General features: G+C 45.3%; 1 long non-coding RNA gene across 1 annotated transcript; it reads right to left on the bottom strand.

Moving 5' to 3' along the window:
• Positions 1–258: 258 nt before the first annotated feature.
• LOC141410786 (uncharacterized) lies at positions 259–18983 on the bottom strand. The gene is made up of 4 exons (XR_012435570.1): positions 18717–18983; positions 8776–8947; positions 6538–6680; positions 259–407 (listed from the first exon to the last, which is right to left on the bottom strand). It is a non-coding gene; the product is annotated as an uncharacterized lncRNA (long non-coding RNA).

Raw genomic sequence — 18983 nt, 5'->3', positions numbered from 1 at the left:
ATATATAAATCTCCCTTTTACCTCATCTATTTGTCCTGCCTCATTTTCCCTCTAAGCGACTTTGACCCTTTAAATCTTACAAAGGGTTGTAGGTCAACCTTCCATGGCTGCTTCCAAACTGAGAGTAGGCTATTGGTTCTGCCTAGTGGGGGAACCCAAAGATGTTTCTCTGTCTTAGCTAAGAGGTAACCTGGAAAATTCAGATGATAGGATGTTGAGATCAGGACCAGAAGACATCAGGAGTAATTTTGGTGATTCTTTTACTTCCACAGAAAGTGTAGCAGATTCACAGGTATTGTAAAGATGGCACCCTAGATCCATCTGTCCTCTACTCCAGATGGCGACGATCAGGTCACCCTCTCTTCTGTGGACTATGCTCTCATTGAACACTGAGGCTGATTTCAGACCTGTGAATGACACAGAAATGAAATTCTTCAGTCCTTGATAAATGTAGCACTATCTGTTTTTGCTGGAGGGACTCAAGAGAAAGAAGCTTCTTTTTTTTGTATGGTACTAGGGTTTTAAACTCAGGGCCTCAAACTTTCTAGGTAGGTGCTCTACCACTTGATCCATGCCCCCAGTCCTTTTTGCCTTTTGGTTATTTAGTGCTTTTTCCAGGTCTGGCCTGGACCGCAGTCCTCCTGTTTATGCTTCCTACATAGCAAGTATGACAGGTACACAGCAACTTGTCCCACTTTTGTTGCTGCTGTGAGATGGGGTCTCACTAATTTTCGGCCTGGGCTGGCCCCAAACAGCAATCCTCTCAATTTCTGCTGCCCAAGTACCTGGGAGAATAGGCCTGGGCAGCACACCCAGCAGGTTTAATTCTTGAAATGTGATGCTGAAAAGCATATCCTTGGATGTGACGATATGACATAGTTTTGAAAAATAAGTCACAGGCCAAGGAGTTTTTCCACTTTTACGTAAGAATGTTTAATACCGTGTCCTGCCTTTTAGTTATGTTTGAAATGAAAGACTTATTTAAATTTGGGATTCCTAGGGCTGGGATGGGTACCAATACACACTTATGATTTGAGAGGTTTGTTTATTTCCAATTCCACTCCAGGTGTTTACAATCAGGTCCATACATTGCTTCATAAAGGAGTTTAGTTATTACCCCAAAGCCAGAGATCCAAATCCTATAAACCCCAGACATTTCTAGATAACTTTTGAGCTGTTTCTTTCCTAGAAGTAGCCCTAATTTTAAGAAGTCCTCATTTCTCAGAGGCAAGAATTAGTTTCCCTGGTGTCAGAATGTGACCTAGATATCTAACCTTTTTTTTTTTTTTTGGAAATGTATGCCTCTTGTGGAGAGACCTGGTATCTAGCAAGCCCCAAGAAATTAAGCCATACTTGAGTAAGGATGCATAAAGTGAAGGAATTTAACACCCTTGTTAAGGTGTTTCAGTTGTCAACCTTTTTAAAGTGGTTTTTTTTTTTTTTTTTTGGTGGCACTGGGGTTTGAACTCAGGGCCTCACACTTGCTAGGCAGGTGCTTTTCCACTTGAGCCACTTTGCCAGCCCTCGAAGGCTTTAAAGTTTAAAATCTGACACACTGTGTGCCATGGAGACAACCGTACACATCTCCAGCATCTAAGTAAATGACATTGCTCTTTGTAGAAAAGAACCAAGATTCTAATGAGTCACTGATGCCTCACGATGGGACAGATTTAATTGCTATGAATACAAAATCCAATTAAATTGTCTGGAAGGACGTTGGTGTGAGAAAACCATGTGTAAGAACCCTTTCTTCATAACTGCTTAGTTACTTCGGGAAGGGCTGGCACAAGTGACTCCCTTTTTGCTATTGGTTTTGAGACAGAGTCTCACTTTGCAGTTTAGGCTGGTCTGCAGCTCTCTATGTAGCCTAGTTGGCCTCAAACTCGAGAACCTCCTGTTTTAGCTTCCCAAGCACTGGGATTATAGGTGTATGCCACACATACGTCTCCTTTTTTCTTCTGACAAATCTCCCCTTGTCTCTGAAGTGTCTTTTTCCAAACTGTTTGTCTCTGAACAGCTTTCTCTGAAGATATCTGCTGATAAACCACTCTGGTTAATTGTCTCTTGTTGCCAGATGTCCTGGAAGGTCTTATGTGATCCCACATAAGGGGAGAAGAGACAGACAGCTGGAAGTCAATGCCAATAAAACCCTTTTGGACAAGTCTAAGCAATTAAGATGTTTAAAAAGAGTGACTTTCTAAAGAGAGCTTATCTGCTCTGATTACTTTGTTGAAAGTTGTGCTTTTGCTAGAATGTCAACAGACAACAGTTACAAAGTTTTACAAGGAAAATACAAAACAAAAACCACAAGAGGAAATATTTCAAGAAACTAATTTTCTAGAAGAGTAAATCGTTGCTAGAGTCATCTTTCATGAGTTTTATTGTAAATGCCTTAGAGAAAGATCCAACCTGAGATGACAAAAAACTTAGGATAGCATCACTAGAATTTTTTCAAATGTGTAGCAATTGACAGAGTCCAGTTATTTTCATTGCAGACATTTTAGAATAATAATTGTGATTGTCAGCATGATACCAGCACCATTGAGCTCTCCTATTACCCTTGCAAAGTTATATTTAAATCTTCACTACAAACTGACATTGTAGAGTCAATAATAAGTTTAAATACAAATACATAATCATCTATATATACATATATTACTAAAAATAAACTATAATTGAGGTAAATGTATTTGTTTACAGATGTATTTTCTGGATGACCAGTGTCCAATCCTTTTAATTAAGTGACACTGCTTTGAGTGTGGGGTTTGGGCATGTCTAATTACCTTCTCTTTGAAGCATTAGTCATGATTGAATTAGAAGCTCATGAACCCAGCCTTGCAAATGGCTAGCATCATTAAAAATTTTTGTTTGGAGAACACCAACTTGGTAAAGTGTTTTCCTAAGTTTTGCATTTTAGAAGATATGTATGCTTGGAGAATATAAATACATTTAACATTTGAAGAAGCCAGCAGCAATTATCATCACAGCTACAGATGTCATATGTGCATGTGAGATATAGATGGCTTTTACCTTTGGAGTAGAATTTAGAAACTTTGGTTAGGTAAGATAATACCTGTACAGTACCAACAAGAATCAAAACTTTACATCTCATGTAAAGTGCTGGTGACCCCAACTAGTCTTATTTCCTAGTGTACAAGTGCATCTAATACATAAAAAATGCTCATTTACTTAAGACGAATAGATATAACCCAGAGTTTAAATAAGCAGGACTACCCAAATGGCAGGGTTTTCCACCTGAATATTAGTGATTACAAACAGAAGAAATGCCAAAGGTTTCACCAGGCACTGTGGCTTAAACCTGTAATCCCAGCTACTCAGGAGGTGGAGATTGAGAGGATTGTGCTTTAAGGCCAACCCCAGGAAAAACATTAGTGAAGTCCCCAGCTCAACCAATAAGCTGGGTGTAGTGGCATATGCCTGTCATCCCATCCATGTGGGAGGCATAAATATCAGGCTCATGGTGCAGGCCAGCCTGGAAAAAATGGGAGACGTTATCCAAAAAGTAAATAAGCACAAAGGTCGGGGCATGGCTCAAGTGAGAGAGCACCTGCCAGCAAGCACAAGGCCCTGAGTTCAAGCCCCAGTGCCACCAAAAAAAGTATACGTTTAAAGTCTAAGTGTGGTGTATAAAAGAGAGCGCATGCTGGTCATTTGTATGAATTAAACTTACTACCTCTGGCTCTATAAAACTTGCATAACATCTAAACCAAGTTCAGACACATAACTCACGCGTTTCTAATCACAGACTTATAGGACATTAAATGCATTACTATTGCTTAAATAATAGCTGTGTAACCACAGTCATGAAGTGCTCATTTCAAAGACTTTCATGTAAACAGACATTGAAATGAGCTCTGATTTAGTCAGATTCCGTTTCCTAAATTGTCAAAAGCTCCAGCCCTTGCCAAGTAAGCATGACAAAGCCTTGTGTTCAATCCCTAGTACTACTAAACAGTTAAAAGTGTGACAAAATTAACAGAAAACACAAGCAATTATCTTGATAAACACAAAATATGTTCTTTAAGCCATTTTCTTTGCAAATGCTACTAAGAGCAGAACAATATTGAAGACAGCCTAGCTGCTCCAGAGGTAGACAAGGGGCTTCTTGCTTCACCTCAGTACATGAGCTGGACCTTGGAAGGTCTTTAGACAGCTCTTGTGTTATACTCAATGTAATCATACAAATAAACTTTTTATGAGCTCCACTTTTATGGATCTCTTAATACTTATTTGGTTTTGAAACTTTCTTTATCTCTCTGAGTCTTTCTAGAATGATAATTTAGCACAAAAACCTTATTTTATAAAATCTTTCATCTAAAAGAATCACCTTTAGCTTTCTTATAATATGTATTTTGAAAATATTTTTATAAAATGGTTTAATTTAAATTGTGAATGTAATTTAAAAGACTATCTCTTTTCCTAATAAACTAATTTGCTAGTCTTACATTTCAGTGACGACCCAGGAAGAAAATGATTTCAAAATGTCTTTCTACACAATTATTTACAAAAATACGTTTGTTAACTGATCCAAATATATCGTGAAAGAGATATAAGTCATAATGATGATGGAGAGCAACAGATTAACAACATGGGTCCACATCTACTCGGGTGTTTTTAGACAGATTAATCTTTAAATTGCCTGTTTTCCTTTAGAAAACAGCGTTTGGAAGTTGCCTCTTGAACACCCGCTTTTCATTTTGACCTGACTTAAATAAGACTTTTTGAATACAATTTTTGAAGAGAGACAACATTTGAAAAAATTAACTTTATAATAGCAGTTTAAGTGCGTGTGTGTACACACATGCACAAATGCACACAGAAAACGTTCTAAAGGAGGCATGCCAAGACACAGGCTCACATAAAATGAGATAAAAAATGAAAAAAAAAAAAAAACGGCCACAAGTAGCTGGTCACTTGTTTTCTGGAATTCCAGAGGCAGACTCACTTTTGCCCAATGCATAATAGACTAATACACAAAAAATAGCACGCATGAACAATTATGTTAATTTACAGTGCATGCTCACAGAAACCTTTTAGGCAGAGACTGGAGTCACAATTCTTCCTGGGGGCGGGCGAGGAAAGAGCAATGAGATAGACCCAGGGCTTTTCTTATGCAAATCAAAACCAATCTCCTTCAGCCTCCCAGGGGTTTGTGGGTTGTATCTCTTCTCTGCTAATTGCCAACAAAGAATCCAAAGTCCCCTGTCAAACAAATGGCAGAAACCAAATCACTTTAAAAGTACCCAAAAGGCTCAGATTACTCAAATTGTAACTGGAGTCCAAAGGCCTACCTCCAGGGCATTTCAGTGCCTGATTCAGCCACACAGGATTACAGAAGAATGAATTTTTCTTCTTAATTTCTCCTCCTTAAAATCCCTGTGTTGGCAAACTAGACACGACTTGTTCCCACCCAATAGGTACATCGATGTGCCCTTGACGGGAGACATGGTCCATCTCCAAAGCATGATTTAAAGGGAAAATTGTCAATTAGAGACAGTTTAGGCAGACTGAGGTTTAACTTAAGGTCGAACAGTTGCTATCAGCTTCTGAATAAAAAATGATCCCAGGGAGATGAGGAAAGAGAAGCTACTTGAATTTCAGCTATATGCTGTTTCATAGTTCCAATTACTTCAGTGTTTACAATCCTGGAGTTGTATCTGAGTTACTCAGGAGCCTGAGAGAACTGGCTGGTCTTGTAGGATAGTTGGAGTGGGATTTCTCTCTCTTCCTCCATTTTCCTCATCCATCTTTACTTACCCCAGAGGGCAAGGAAAGGAGGCAAAGTAAGATGCAGTTATAGGTAGTAAATTAGTTGAAGAGGTAAAGAGAAAGTTTCCAAAAAGACTAAAAGGTAGAAATAGAAAAGAAGTATATATAGAGAGAATCATTCCAAATCTAAACATTTTCTGTACCTTGAAGTTCAACTCCTGACTGACTCACCAACTTCTGTTGTTGGAGGAAGGAAGGGTGAGGGGAATCCCGCAGTTTCCCAGTTTCTAGGCACAGCATAGGGACATGAGATCCACAACAAAAGCATTTCATGGGGTCTCATATAAAGGAGTCTCACACATTGGAAGTTTTAGCAAGGATTTATTTTAGTGAAACAGGATAAGGTAAAGAGAAACAGCAAAGGAAGAAGAAAAGCATCTCTTGCACTTCAAACCGAAGAGACGGAAGTGAAGAAGACCCTAAATGGTCTTCTTGCCTTTCATTATTTCTTGAATTCCTGTCTAAGACACCTGGTCATGTCACTTACCAACCCATAATCATTCTACTAATTTTCCAAGTATTGACATAATTGTTTTAGGGTGGATTTGTCACCCAAAACATGACTAAGATGGATATTTCTTATTCAAGAACATGGACACAGGTGGCCAAAATGCACCCCAAACACGGAGGTGGACTTCAGAACTTCTAACTTGCCAGGCATGTTCTTTAATTTTCTGTTTCATCATCTTCTACCTAGTCAAAGAGTTTGCAATTTCTTAACATCGTAAAAGGAGAAAGCAGACTTACCTTTTGTTTTGTGTCTTCCTGTTCTGTAGTTTAACATCCATAAGGCGATGGGAGAATGTTGTCTGCACCAGGCTCCAAGCTCAGGGTGGTGCAGGGGTGGGAGTGAATGAGCTCTGCTCTCCAGGGAAGGACTGATTTTCACTCTGCGGAATGGAAATTTCCCAAAATGCAATGAATGCACTATTCGTTTGCCATTATCTGTCTGTTACGAGTGAGCTATATAAAAAACAATGGCAGATACGCTTGTCTTTTTCTAAATGTCAGAATTTATTGAATAACATTAAGTTTACAAGCTACATCAATTTCATTGGCTTTTAATTTACCAAGTACTTCTGGTTTCACTTGGTAGCCATGGCAGTTGGCACTCACACCTTCTTTTAGGAATATTAACTCTTAGCTCACACGTTACACCTCACACAATAATGGCACAGTGTTGGGTTACAGTATGACTAAGAAAGGGTTAAAGCAGCTTTAGGGTTCAAAGAGGCCTAAGTGAGGACAAAAGCAGAGAGCTGACATTGCAAAGGGAGACACTGCAGGTGGTTAGATCAGATAATGAACCAGTCACTGGAGCTGTCCTGGCCCAAGGGTGTCAAAGTGCAAAGTTGGTTCATGGACTGTCCTTTGTGAAGCATGCACTGGGTGGCCCGATGATGGGTCAGGTCACAGTTAGGTGCTTCTCCTTTCATATGATCCAGGTGAGGAGGTTATTGGTCTGGTGTGTTCAATGAGCTTACAGGACTGGTTTTTCTGATATATTTTCCTATGCCCATGTATTCCTGATTTATTTGGTGAGTTCATAGGTGGTAATATTTTATTTGCATAGATAAGGTATTTATCAGTCTGTCTCATGGTTTGTGGTGACCAGATGGTGGCTATTTACTTGCACAAATAAAACTGAGAGTCTATTCTTCCTTAGCGTTTGCATTCAAAATGGAGTAACTTGGGTAAAAACTGTTGCTTTATAAAATGGGGTAACTCAAGGCCAAGTGTGCCCTGAAGACTGCTGTTATGCACGATATGGAATAACTTGGAGCAGAACACAGCCTGGTGTCCACACTGTTAGACTGCCCTTTTCTGAAACAGGAAGGCTTGGGGAATGAAGGGCACAGTAAGGAAGAGCAAAGGTGACTTAAAAACAGCTCTCAGGAAGAGAAGGATGCTGGGAAAGACAGTGAAGATCCATTTTTAGTCTCCTTCTGTGGTGCTCAGGCTGGGTGCTATTTTCCTCAACTGTGAAGACAGAGCCCAGGGCTGGCCCAGCATCACAGCCTGGGGAGGCCCCAAGACTTTCATCAAGAGCCACTTCAGAGTGGCTCCACCATCCTCCATGTGTCAGCCTCTCCTAGTGTCTCTCTCAGTGTCCTCCATGGCAAACTCACTGCATCCCATGGGGTTGGCCATTCACAGACATGCACTATTGTAGGGCTGCTCCTTGGCTTCCTAAAAGCACCTGTTCCTCCTCTACCCCATAGTGCCATGCACCACCTTTTCTGGGAACCACCCAGGTCTACATGGAAATTAGCTGCACCCCCATTCTACTCCTTCATTAGAATGAAAATTCATTGCAAGCAGGAATCCCCATCAGTCATCTCTGGAACCCTCATCAACCATGGTACAGCAGGGGTAAAAACAGTATTTATCCAAGTGAATTGGATTATAACAACACACATGAATTGAAAAGAATTATAAACACACCTATTACAGGTGTGGAAGGGGTTGAAAGGTGACCTCCTTGGGAGGTATCCACATCCTAACCCCTGGAACTAGTGAAGGTGACTTTATTTGGAATAAAGGATTTTTCAGATATAATTAAGAATCTTGAGATGAGACTATCTTGGATTATCCAAACAGATCCCAAATCCAATGACAGTGTTCTTAAAAGAGACACATGGAAGAGAGACAGATGGAGAAGCCATGTGAAATAAGGGTCCTGTGGGTGATGCAAGTATAAGACAAGATATGCCTGGAGCCCCCAGAAGTTGGAAGATTCTCACCAGAGCCTATAGAAGCCCCTGGTCTTGTGGCACACCTTGATTCTCACTTGTAGCCTCCAGAATTGTGAGAGAGTACATTCCTGTGGTTTGCAATAATTTGTGATAGCAGACAGAGGAAACGACTGCAGAAAGAACACAGGTGTTTGGATGCAGACGCCTGCCCCACCTCTGGCTGTCCTGGCCAGATCCCCTCAGCCCCAGACCTGTTTTCCCAGTTGTTGGATGGGGCCTTAGCTCCTACCTGTGACAGTCATTCCAGTGAGAGAATTCACGTGGAACCTCCTGGGTAGTCAAGGCATATAATCACCACCCAAGAAATGTCTGATGGGCCTCTGTTGTGGAATTGCTTCTGGCTGAGCTCTGGGAGTTCAAGGTGAAGAAGTGACAGTCTTTCCACTTCAGAAGTTCACAACCTGGAAGAGGAGACAGCTTGACAAATAAGTCATTCCCATGTAAGCAGGTGACACTGGGGTTATAAAAGCCAAGGAGAAAGCCTCAAACTCCTTTGGGGATAATCAGAGAAAAGTTTGCTGAGAAGATAGCAACCAAACTGGGTTTTGAAGGATGCACTGGAGTTTTCTATGAGTAAATGAAAAGCAAGTGGATTTGGGGCAGAGGAAGAGCTTCAGCAAAGGAACAGAGGCTTGAAAGAGAGTGGCTTATGGTTGGAGAAAGGGTGGGGAAATCAGGTTACAAATGAACAAAAAGGACCTCTCCTTCCACTCCTAGCTCGAACTTCTGTCATTAGTGGAGAGCTACTGGAAAATTGTCTTTTTGGAAAGGTCTCCCTATCTGCAGTGTGCAGGATGGAGATGATGTGGTGAGGTGAGGTGGGACAGAGAGCAGTGGGGAGGTGTCTGGGTTTGGGCTTCTCCAAAACCTCAAGTGCATCAAGTGCTCCTTGCTTGGGGGTAATTTCTAGTCTGTGGCCTCACACCCCACCTGCCTGCGAAGAAAAGACAACCTCTTCTCCCTCTGCTCCCATACTCAGCACAGAACACCGGTGTGACCAAACATATAGGGGGTCCCCCACCCACCAGTGAGTTCACCCACACACGCCAGCTGAGGTCCTGTAATTCCATTCCATCCTGTCTGGAGACAGCTCCAATCCCTGGAGACAGCTCAGTCCCACAAGACTGCTCCCACTTTGGGCACCAATGGCAAGTCTCAGGTGGCCACCTGTCCTGATCAAGCAGCTGTAAATTGGGGCTCCCGCAATCCTTTCCTCAGGCTGGAATTTTACGAGGATGGAAACATTTAACCTATCATTACTGATTTATTAGGAAGGCTATTACAAAAGGTACAGCCGGCAAACTGAATAGCAAACAAAGCGAGACTGTCCAAAGAAAAGTGAGTTTATTCAGGAGTGAGCAGGGATTAAAATTTAGGATGTAGGTTTCATGACTGATTTAGGCATAGCTGGGAGGTTGAGGCAAAGGGAGACTTTATAAGGAAAAAGTGGTAAATCCATGTAAGCTATTTTGGTCACAGAAGTCCATTGCCAGAGCTGGCATTTGCTGATTGGTGGTTCCAGCTATTCCCGGGACGAGGGACAAACAGGTCCACCCAGTGCCCTTGGGCTTCCGGTTCTGTGATGTGCTCACCTCCTCACACACATGCTCTCAGCGTGATGTGACACAGTCAAGGGGCCCTCACCAGAGCTGAGCCAATGCCTGCACCTGACCCTGCAAGACTGTGAGCTAATTTATAAACCTCTTTTCTTTACAAAATACCTAGCCTCAAGTATTTTATATCTTAGAAGTATAGCTGGGCGCTGTGGCTCACGCCTGTAATCCTAGCTACTCAGGAGGCAGAGATCAGGAGGATCACGGTTGGAAGCCAGCCCAGGCAAATAGTTCCTGAGACCCTATCTTGAAAAACCCTTGAAAAGGGCTGGTAGAGTGGCCTTGGGTTCAAACCCCAGTACCATAGGGAAGTGTGTAACTTCTTTTTCTATTTCACAGGGGCTCACAGGTTAAAAAAAAAAGTCTGCCTTGAGTTTCAGAGAAGACTGAACTTGGAAAGAGCAGGACTGGAGTAAGACTTTTGCATCGTGAGATGGTCATGAACCTTGGGGAGGGGCAGGGGCAGGAGGCTGTGCTTAGGTATCTTTTAAATGGATCCTCCAAGGGTTCAGATGTTGGAGGCTTAGCTCCCATTGTGCAAATGTGAGAGGTGTGGAGCCTCTGTGAGGGGTCACTGGGGTTGCTGCCCTCAGAAGGATTAACATGGTTCTTGTGGGAGGGTAGGGAGGAAGAGGCCTGGCACACCCAGAGCCCCCTGGCTTCCCATTTTGTGACATGCTTTCTGCCTCACACATGCACCCATCATGATGTGACAGAGCTGAGTCAATGTCAACAGGCATGTCCTTGAATCTGCAAAGCTGTTGACTTTGTTTATAAAGTTTTAAAATAGACCCTGACTACCAGGCACTGGTGCTCATGCCTGTAATCCTAGCTACTCAGGAGGCAAAGATCAGGAGGATCACAGTTTAAAGCCAGTCAAGGCAAATAGTTTTTGAGACCCTATCTCAAAAAAGCCCTTCACAAAAAAGGGCTGGTGGAGCGACTCAAGGTGTAGGCCCTGAGTTCAAATCCCAGTACCTCCAAAAAAAAAAAAAAAGACCCTGGCTGTAAAAATGTAGTTTAGCAAAGGGCTCTGGTTTTGAAAATTCCACCAAAACTCATGCTGAAATTTCATCACCATCGTGAGGTGTTAAGATTTGGGACCGCATGTGACTTAAAAGGGGTCATTAGGTTTTGATGGCTCTGACCTCATGAATGGATTAATGGGTTATCATGAGAGTGGGTCTGTTGTAAAAGCCACTGTGGCTCTGTCGTGTGTCCCCTCTTGCCATGTGGTGCCCTGTGTTACCTCAGGACTCCATGGGAAGAAGGCACCAGATGTGGTGCTTAGACTTGGAACCTCCAAGCCCCCAGATCCATGAGCTGAATAAACCTTTAATCTTTACAAATTAACTGTCCTGTGGTGTTCAGTGACAACCACAGACATCAGAGTAAGACATAGGGCTCCAACAAGGGTATGGTGAGGACTGGTTGCTACTGGATCCTTACAGAAGGGGTCTGAACTGCAAGATTGTAGCTTGATGGAGTATTGTGAGATAGTTCCTGTTATCAGGAAAATATGCATGGGAGAAGGGGCTGGAGCTTCCCTGCCCTCTGGGTACACCACCCACTGGGCACAGCACCCTCCATGTCATCAGATCTGGGGCACTGTGTCTGGGGACAGAAGGTTCTTGGTCTCATCAGAGAAAGAATTCCTGGGTGAATTCTGAGGGCAGGTTTATTAAGGCAAAGCAAAAGTACACTTGAGAATGACTAGCTGCCCCTACGGTTTAAAGATTCTGTGCTTTTATTGGAATTTGGGTGGCATTCTTGGAAAATGGGAGAGTTTTCCTGAGACCCAGGTTATGTGTCATCAACTCCTCCCACATGTTGGGTGGGGGAGTATTTTGGCTTTAGATGTTCGTACTGTGGACTTTCCATTTTCTGTGGGCTGTGAGGTGTGGGTCAACAGTACGCAGTTGCACAAGTTGTTCCATCAATGTCAATGGATGTGGGGTGTTTTTATTTGACATCCAAGCCATTGTTCGGCTTTCCTAACTCTTTGTCTTATCTCTATGTCATCCAGGCACCTCCCAAGTTCAACACCCCAGTAGCTCAAAAGTCTTATTGTTCCTAAGTTTTATAGAGATTAGCCTCCCCTATACCCTTCCCAGAGCCAGTGGAAGGGCTGAGAGCATCAACCTCTAATCAACTGCTCTTTCTGGTGCCCAGGCCCATCCTGAGGCTCTGCCCTCCCCAAGTCATTAGCACAAACTCAGGTGAGTCCTTATGGAATGAAAGGGGCTCCTTATGAATAAGCAAAGTCCCACAACTCAGCAAATCCCAAGGACGTCAGGAGCTCTGTGATACCAAGACCAACTAGATTTCACACTATATCCTCCTCTGTCCCTGAGACCGTCCTCTGCATTGCTTGGTCTTGTCCTCTGTTCCGGGGCGATGAAGCAGCCTTTGATGAGGCTCATTATACTGAGTGCCTGAAGTCCTTTTTTCTGCGTAACTTTCTTCACATAGTGATGCAATGCCACCCTCTCCATGGCATAGCTCTCTTCTAAGTTAGCACCAACCGCTCGTGAACATTTTTTCTATCTAGTCAATGTGCTATTGTTTATTTAAGCAAGCCCTTATGGTTAGACATTTCAGCTATTTCTAATTTGTTTTACCACGATGTTTTAATGTTGCAATAATATCTTTGTACTGAAATTTTGACCACATCTCTGATTATTTCCTTTGGAGAGATTTTTAGAAGGGGAATCATGGAATCAAAGGGAATGAATCTTTTGGAAGCTCTTGGAAAACATGACCGAATTTCCCCTAAAGAGGCCTCAAGAAATGTAAGAGAGTGGATTTCAACACAGATTTTCCATACCTACAATTACCACTGTATTGCAAAAAAAAAAAAAAAGAGGAGGAGGAGGAGGAGGAAAGAAAACAAACAAAAACTTTCACTACTGTGAAGGGCAAGAATGGCACCTTGTGTCACCTAGTAGTTGACCACCAGGGGGTGGAAACATTTCCAGGCTGGCTAACGGATAGCATCTCGCCCTGGGTGGGTCACGTGTTCAAACTCCGCTCCTGAGCTCTTCGTCATGGTGCACTACAGGTGAGAGCTCAGGCCACTGTTGGGAGAAAGGGCTGATGAGGAAATTCCAGAAAGGACCAACCCATTGCAAAAGTCCCTGCTTTGTCAGGATCACAGTGCACAGCTGGCTCCACATGGGACACCTCAGGAAGGACTTTCGGTAGTCACCGTATTGAACTTCACCAGAGGATGCTGCGTGGGATGGTGCCAGCCATGGTGCGAGGCAGGGAGAGAAGAAAGTGCAGAGATGCGTTTGGCACCCCTGTCTTCTTTTTCTGTGCTAAGAGCAGGTGCAGCAGACGAAGGGCTTGTGCTGGGCTGGAGTGGTGTCCTCCCAAATTCACCTCCACCTGGAGCCTCAGACTTCATTTGGAGTACGGTCACTGCAAGTGTCATTAGTTATGCTGGAGGTCATGCTGGATTAGCATGGACCCAAAGCCCAATGTGATTGGTGTCCTGAGAAGAAGAGAGGCACAAGACAGACACAGAGGAGGCAACTATGTGCCCACTGAGGCAGAGAATGGAGAGATGTGGCTACAAGCCAAGGAGTGCTGGAGGCCCCACAGCAGGCAGGGACGGGGGAAGGACCTCCCTCAAGCCATTAGCAGTGCTCCGCCCCACTCACACCTTGACTTTGAACTTTTAGCCTCTTAAACCATGAGAAAACAACTTTTGTTTTTTTAAGTCACCCATTTGTAATCCTTTGCTCCGACAGCCACAGGCTGGCAGCTGTGACAGGATGAGCAGGCCAGCAGTAGAGCAGGCCATTGAGAAACACAAGTCCTGTGTCACAGGAGGCTGTCGGGGGATTTAGCTCAATCATAGCTCTGCTACACAGCACTAATGGACTTTGGGCCACCTCTGTAATCTCTCGTTACCTCAGTTTCCCCTCTGAAAGTTAACAGTAGAACCAAGTGTTCCACAGGGCTGTCATAAGGCCAGACACACAGCCGTCACCCGAACTTTTTGTTTTAAGGGTGGGCCCTGCATCAGGCAGCTTGGGTTCCAAGGCCAGCTCTGCACATCTCAGACCTAGGACTTGGCAAGTCACTAACTTCTCTGAGCCTCGGTCTCCTAATTTTTAGAAGGGGGGCATAAAGAGATCAAATGGGACATTGCATGCCGTGGCCCAGCATGCTCCTAGCTCACAGGAAGGTGCTGCAGAAGGCCATGGTCTAAGCACGTCAAGCTACAGCAAAGCTGCTGAGTGGAGGACAACAGCCCCATAAGGCTTTGCTCCTCAAAGCCTGGCCCATGAACCGCAGGGTCCACACAGGAGGTGGCTAGTAATGCAGAGTTGTGGCCCACTCCAGAGCTGCCAATCAAGACTCGGAGTTCAGTATGACCCAGGTCAGTTGTCCACATCGCACACCTTGGACAGAAATCAGAACATGTCTCCCCAAAATATGCCTCCCTGGCATGGATAGTTTTGCACTAAAGGCAGTGAAGAAACAGCTCCTGAAGAAGGCTCCTTCTATCTTCTTCTCCTGCCTGAAGACAGGAAGCCAACCCTGCCTCACTTTGGACAGTGGTGCCAGAGATCGCCAGCTGACCTTGTCCCATCAGTGTCCTTCAATTACTTCCTTCCCGCAGGTTCCCCTCTGGAAGCCCAGGACTTCTTTCCTTCCCACCCATTTCCCAAAATGTGTTTATCATTCCCAGTTAGACCACTCTGTACGCCACGCCAGAGTCCCAGACCACACCTTGCACACGATCCTGCTACAGATCAGGTGCTCTGCACGCATAATAAACTCGCTTGCTTTTCTCCTGTTAATTGGCCCTTTGTTACAGAAGTCTCCCAACTGTGCACTTTGAGGTTGGAGGGAAAATTCTATTTTCCTCCCCTTTGTGTCAAATCTTCTACCTCTCATTTTTAATGACCCTGATGATAGCATTTAGGACTCACCCAGGTACCCCAGGACAGTCCCCCCACTTCAGATGCTTGACTTCAATGTGTCTCTTTGTGTCACATGAGATGACCTTCACAGGTGCCAGCAGTCAGGGCCTGGAGAGCTGTGGTCCAGTTGGCAGCCCACAGAGGGCTCACAGAGGCTGCTGGGTAGAGCGGCTTCTGGAAGTGAGGTCAGGCAGGTGTGGTCATGGCAGTCAACCTGCCAGAGGAGATGCAGAGGGAGGACTCATCAGCAGGGAAGAGAAGCAATAGAAGGCTGTTCTGTCCTCTTTACGGTGGCCCCACTGCACCACGATGCACACACCCTGGGGGTGACAGCAGGAACAGCCAGGACGTGGAAGACGTTGCAGAGAGTGGTAGGGAGAGACGGGGAAAAAACCCCAGCAAACCCTTCTGTGCTCAAGGACAGGGAGAGAAGTTTAAACCAGGTGTGAAACTGAAGCCTTGATTGACTGGACTCTTATTCCCAGATAACAGCACATTTCATGTGTTTGAGCCTGACTAGAAAAGCGACAGGGCTTCCAGAATCTCAGCCTGAGCGAGGTCGAAGGGGACAGAGACGAGGAAGAATAACTTGCTTCTGATGTCTTTCACCACACTGGCTTCACTGTCACCCTTCCTCTTGGGCGGGCTTTGCCCTAAGAAAATCTGATAGCAACACCCCTCTGGAGCAGTGGTTCCTTCCTGTATGCAGGGGTCTCTCCCAGCACGCAGGAGGACCAAGCCATGTCTGGAAACTCCATTTAATGCGTAAAGGAAGCAGATAATGGATATCCACAAACACCATGAAGAATCTTTCCCGAAAAGAGGGCCTCCTGGGCCCCCAGGAATGAATGTATTTGTCGCACAGGGACCTCATGGGCAGATTCCTTCATTTCTGAAAGCTTTCAAATGTTTTGGACCAGCACCTTGGCTGGGGACAGGGTTCCAGCCCTGCTGCCCTTGGTTTGGTAGCACAGTTAAAGAGCTGTCAGGAGAACTCGGCTCCCAGCACTGCATTCCTCCATCCATTCCAGGAAATGGGTCAAGGTCGCCATTGGTGGGGCTTGGAGCAGCATGAATAGAAGAGGCTGTGTGGGGTGTGTTGGCACCGGGCTGGCAGAGCCCGGGACTCTGTCTTGGCCTTCAAGGAGGTTGTGTCCCCAAGGTTCCCCTGCTAGTGACCAAGGCTGTCAGTACAGGAAGGAGGGAAGGAACAGACAGGGTTGCTGGATGAGGTGGCATTGGCACCAGGCCTGACCCTTGCTCCACCCACCTTTCAATAGTCTTGTAATTAACAATTCCTTGTTTCCAGCCTTTTCTGCTGGAAATGATGGGAGAGTTTCTGTTTCCCTAAGGGAGCTACACGGGATCTCCCCTGCCACATGCGCCTCGCCAGCTACCGTCCTGCCTTCCCTTCCTCGTAACTGTCTTGCTGTGGTCACTCTTGCCCCCGTGCGTCCATGGAATGCATCCTTGCTTCAAGATCAAGTTCGAATGCCTCCTTCTCCATGGAGCCCTCTTGGACTACTCACACAGCGGTTGCTCTTTCTATGAATTTATTCAATCAACGAATGCTTATTGACGGTCTGCCCCGTGCCCGAAAAGAGTGTTCAGATTCTTCACAGCACGGATCATTTCCATCCTATTCAAATGGGTAACGTTGAATTTTGTCTGAGCCTGTGCGCTTGGAAAACAGCAAGGACAAGTCTCCTACCCCTCTGTATTCCAAGAATGGCCTCCTGCAAAGAGGCCACTTTTCCCATGGGTCTTAGATACAACTCACTGGCGCCCCCTGGTATCTTGCCTGGCACAGGGCCCCACCAGGACCCTGCAATTCTCACTCTTTGCCTCATAAAAGATTAGCTGAGCACTTTGTCCTACTGGCCAGTCTGACATGTCCACCTTCTGACATGACCACAGCTGATTCAGCTTCTCTCCCTACCAGACCCCTGAACTCTGACCCATCTTCAGCTGGACCAGTGTGCATCCCTCCAGGGGACCTGTACGGATGCCTGGCTGAGCTCAGGAAAGACACCCTACCCTCCACTGTCCACTGCCCCCCACCACCACTGCCCCACCAGCCCTGTCCTCTCCTCCCAGGACAAGGAAAGCTCAGTGTGCCTGGGCTCTCGTCTGACCTTCCTTCCACCCTTCTCCTATGGTGGTCTTTCCCAGCCCAAATTTCTTCCTTGTATGTTTTCTCTTTTCCTTAAAACTGGCAAAAACGACATAAAGTGACCACCGTACTCATTTTACATGTCCAGTGCAGTGACTAAGACGTTCCCATTGTCTTACAGCCGTCACCATCAGACATGCCCAGAGCTTTCCACCTTCCCAAACTGAAACTCTGTCCCCATGAAGCGACACCATCCACCCCCCTCCCTGGTGCCCAGCTACTTCTGTCTCCATGAGCCTGGCCCCCCCAGGCACCTCCCGTGAGTGAGCCAGACAGTCTTTCGTGATTGGGTTAATCTTCCTTACGATATGTCCCCAAGGTTCACCCGTGTTGTAGCGAGTGTCAGACTGCCCTTCCTTTTTTTTTGGTGGTGCTGGGGTTTGAACTCAGGGTCTACACCTTGAGCCACTCCTCCAGCCCTTTTCATGATGGGTTGTTCTGAGATAGGGTCTTGAAAACTATTTGCCCAGGCTGGCTTCAAACCACGATCCTCCTGATCTCTGCCTCCTGAGTAGCTAGGATTACAGGCGTGAGCCACCAGTGCCTGGCTTGCCCTTTCTTTTCATAGCTGAATAATGTTCCATTATACTTATGTGTGCACACGCGTGTGTGTTACATATATGGTGATTTGCATTCTATCCTTTTCTGTGGTGTGACCTTGGGAAAAGCACGACACATAGATCCCTGTGCCTTCATCTCAGTGGACACTGGCTGCCTCCAACTCTTGGCCATCATGAACAATGCAGCCGTGATCCTGGCTGTGTAGATACCCTGTGAGACCCTGCTTTCAATTCTTTTAGGGATATGCCCAGAAGTGAGACAGCTGTCTCCATTTCGAATTTTTAATTTCAATCCTTCTTAAAAATTATTTATTTTAATATTTAAAAATTTCAAGGAACCTCTGCACCATTTTCCCCAGCAGCTGCACCACTTTGTATTCCCATGACAGTGACAAAAGGTTCCAATTCACATCCTTGCCAGCGCTTACTTGTTATATCTGTATTTCTGTAGTTTCTTTGTCTTACTTGAATAGCAAACAGCCTAAAGAATATGAGGTCACATTTGCTTTCTATTTGACAAAATCAGTAACTATTTCTGAGCACTTACATGCTCCAAGCCCTGAGGGAGGAGCAGGGACGGATGGGGGCAGGGACCTGCACTGCGCCATGTCACTGGGCGGGCGAGGAGATGCCCTTTCTGTCCTGAGAGAGCCCAGGGCTAGTGGGCATCATCCCAGAACACGTGGGTGGCTGAGTCCTAACAACACCGGCAAGTGAGAGGCTCAGGTGCACAGAGACCGAATGAAGGGTGTGGAACCACCGTCTGGAGTTCCATCACAGAACAGCAGTGTTCTTGAACACTCCCTCCCAGGGGCTGCTGAGATGATTGTCTGGGGAGGCCTGTGCCCTTCCTCTCTGGAGCAGTTAGTCTAGTTTGAAAAGTGTACCTGGAGATCAGTGTTGATCCTGAGTCCACCTGAGCTTAGTGAAAAAAGGCTGCCATTGACGGGCTGGATCAGCTGGAGTACCGGTCACAGTGGGCTCGAGCACACTTCTATCAAGGAAGCCAGAAAAGCCCAGAGAGGTCACGAACTTTTCCCAAGATCACACAGTGGTACAGGCTGAACACAAAGGTCCTCGGCTTTCTCTCAGCCAAGTGGAAAGTTAGGTCCACAGCACAAACATGGCTTCTTCCAGCTCCATTTCCACCCTAG

Source organism: Castor canadensis, chromosome 9 (assembly GCF_047511655.1).
Source record: "Castor canadensis chromosome 9, mCasCan1.hap1v2, whole genome shotgun sequence".
In the NCBI taxonomy this organism is placed as follows: Eukaryota; Metazoa; Chordata; class Mammalia; order Rodentia; family Castoridae; genus Castor; species Castor canadensis.
This window is presented reverse-complemented; position numbering and strand designations above follow the sequence as displayed.